The sequence below is a fragment of the Marmota monax genome, unplaced genomic scaffold (assembly GCF_021218885.2).
Source record: "Marmota monax isolate L192 unplaced genomic scaffold, Marmota_monax_Labrador192_F-V1.1 WCK01_AAM20220418_F8-fsc00180, whole genome shotgun sequence".
NCBI classification, from domain to species: domain Eukaryota; kingdom Metazoa; phylum Chordata; class Mammalia; order Rodentia; family Sciuridae; genus Marmota; species Marmota monax.
Genome location: NW_026693881.1, coordinates 1 through 2,937, shown reverse-complemented (window position 1 = coordinate 2,937; position 2,937 = coordinate 1).

Genomic DNA, 2,937 nt, shown 5'->3' with positions numbered 1-2,937 from the left:
GCATGTTTTGAGATGGGTAAGTTATTTTGACATTAATTCTGTTTACATGATGGATTACACTCATTGATTTTCATACATTAAACCATTCTCTTATCCCTGGAATAAAGTAAACTTGGTCATGTTATATACCTTTAATATGTTGTTGAATATGATTTGCTAACATTTTATTAAGAATTTTTACATTTAAGTTCATCGGGGATATTGGTCTGCAGTTTTCTTTCCTTGATGTGTTCCTATTTGGTGTTGGTGATACTGACTTCACAGTGTGAATTTGGGCATGTTCCATTCGTTCCTATTTTATGGAATTATGTGAGGAGCACTAGCACAAATTATTCTTTAAATCTCACTGTATTCAGCTGAGAAACCACCTGGACTTAGGTTTCTGTTTTTTTGGGAAGCTTTTTATTACTGCTTCTGTCTCATTGCTAGTTTTTGGTTTTGTTGGGTATTCTGTGTCCTCTTTTTTTTAAAGGAGGTATCATGTCACCTTGATTTATCATATTTTGTGTTTTTTTTTCTTTTGTGTTTTGTGCATTCTTTGGGGCAGATTTGTCTTCATTAGTATGTGTTATGTTTCTTAGAACATAGACTCACTCCTCTGGATATCAGGTTTTTTGAAATTTTTAACAATTCCAAGTGTTTTTGTAGTATAGTTTCCCATCTAGTCCTTTAGTGATGAACAGTGTATTTAGACACAATGTGCATTGTGTCAGAGCTTGAGAATTCCACTGTCCCTATAGGTCTCATAAGAGTGGAGTCCTTGCAGATCCCACAGGTGTGTTGGGTATGTGGTGTATACCCAAAGTGGTTATTCTTTTTTTACTTAACAAGACTCTATATATTAAAGTAGCATAGGAGCTGTTTAAATTGAGATCCCTTGTAGGTGGGGTATCCACAGTATAATACAAGTTAATTACTTGATTTTCTGTAGGTGTGGATATACCTGGGTGGGACCTAAGGTTACCACTCAGCTGTTTCTACCTGGGGCCTTGTCATTGATTTGGAGGTTTTGTCTCCATTAGTCTATGTATTAAAATGTCATTGGTGTCCAATGTGGTTTGGGTAGAGTGCAAGGCGCACTGTCTCTTGTTTGTGTTTTGGAAGTGGCTCAGAAATAGTATCCTCAACCCTGTCAACTTGTAGTAGCTATGTAACTGCCCAGCACCCCACAAAAAAGGGACAGTCTCGCAACAGCAAACAATATACAGCATTAAATAAACACTCATTGCCTATTATGACATCAGCAGCACTAATTGCCACAGGAACAGAAATGGCAGGATGGCCAAAAGCAAGAATAGTATATTATTTTGCACAAGATCCACCTTTAAAAAAATGAACATGTGATAACTACATCACCCACAGTACTTAATAACTGAAACACCAATAATGGTGGAAGGTTAGGAATTGTATAAAGTCAATAGTTCCAAGAGATGAGGCAAATGGAATTCATTGAGAGAAAAGGAAATGTGACAGAAATGTATAATAAAGTTTATAATATTCAAAATGTGACCATAGAGAAGAGATTTAGCAAGATATAAGCAAAATACAAAAAGAAGAAAGAAAAATAAAGAGAACAATGGAAACTGGTATTAGAAGCAGAAGAAAAGCAACAAGAGAAATAGACAAAAAAAAGAAAGAAAGAAAAGAAAAAATAAATAAAATTAACACTCAAGAGACAAAGAAGTTAAAACATAAAAATGTGAAAAAATAATGTGCATGTATATTTAAAACTAGTTACTATAGTAAGAACATACACACACACACACACACACACACACATATACACATGAATGAAGAAAAGAAAGAAAAATGCAATATCTTAAATAAAAGTCTAAGAATTATTTTTTCTGGGGTGGTCAAAACTGTCCACAAGGATGGAATGTTCACTGCCTGTGCAAGGCTGTTCCCCTTTACAGTCCTTCTTGGGCTATGTATCCCTGGGAGATATCAAGGATTGGGAGTTGCTAAGCCCTTCCTGTTTTTGAGATCCTCACTTAGCTGCCAGCTGGAGTGATGTGGAACTGCAGTTGTCTGGAATAGCTTACAGCTTTATTTCTCACTGATATATGGCAGGATGGAGTGGGAAGTACTGTCAATTGCAGTTTTGTATGGACCAACAGATATATGCAGAGTTCTATGTGGGAAGTTACAGAGGTTGGTGTTTAGCTCTACTCAGCTATTGTGAGTTTCTTGGGTGTATGTGCTCTGGAGACATTGATCTGCTCATCATCAGGGCTGGAAGATGCTGATCTCTGCTGGGTGCCTAGATTTCAGGAGTCTTCTGAGGATTCTTTAGGTGCTGAGGTGGAGTCAACCTTCCACATAGCTACCATAAATGTGGCCCTTCTAGACTCAGGCCCAGAGCATAACCTTTGAGTGAAATCACACGCACCTGACTGGTTTCCCCTGTGGTCACATGAGCATCCAGATTCAAAGGAAAAGTGAGTTGCACTCCCATGCATATCTCCGACTTGAATCCCTCTAGGTACAATTTTCTCTGTGCCTGTTTCAATTACCTACTACCAGGTACATCCTAGGCAAGTGCTTGACAGGACAGCATGGTATTATTTCCTGTGATTTCCTGGGGTTGTACATTAACAAGCTGTGGTTTCATTACTTCAGAGGAAATCTCCTCAAGTTTTTGCTTGCTGGTCTAGAAGCACAGAGTCTTTTTCAAACACCAGCTTGCCATACAGCCAAGTTTAGACTGCTTTTCTGTTTTACAGGTTTTTCCATGTCTTCTTTGTCCTTTGTGTTTCTCTCTGTTTGTGTTATTCCCTCACCTTTGTGTTGAACCAGTGCCTCTGCCCCAGATGCCACTGGCTTGTTTCAAAAGTCTTTTCTATGTTAGTACATTTGAATTTCTGGGTCTCTTAAGAGTCTGCCTGTCTGATAATGAATTTCAGTGAATTTCCTCTTTTACCCACATTGCTGAGA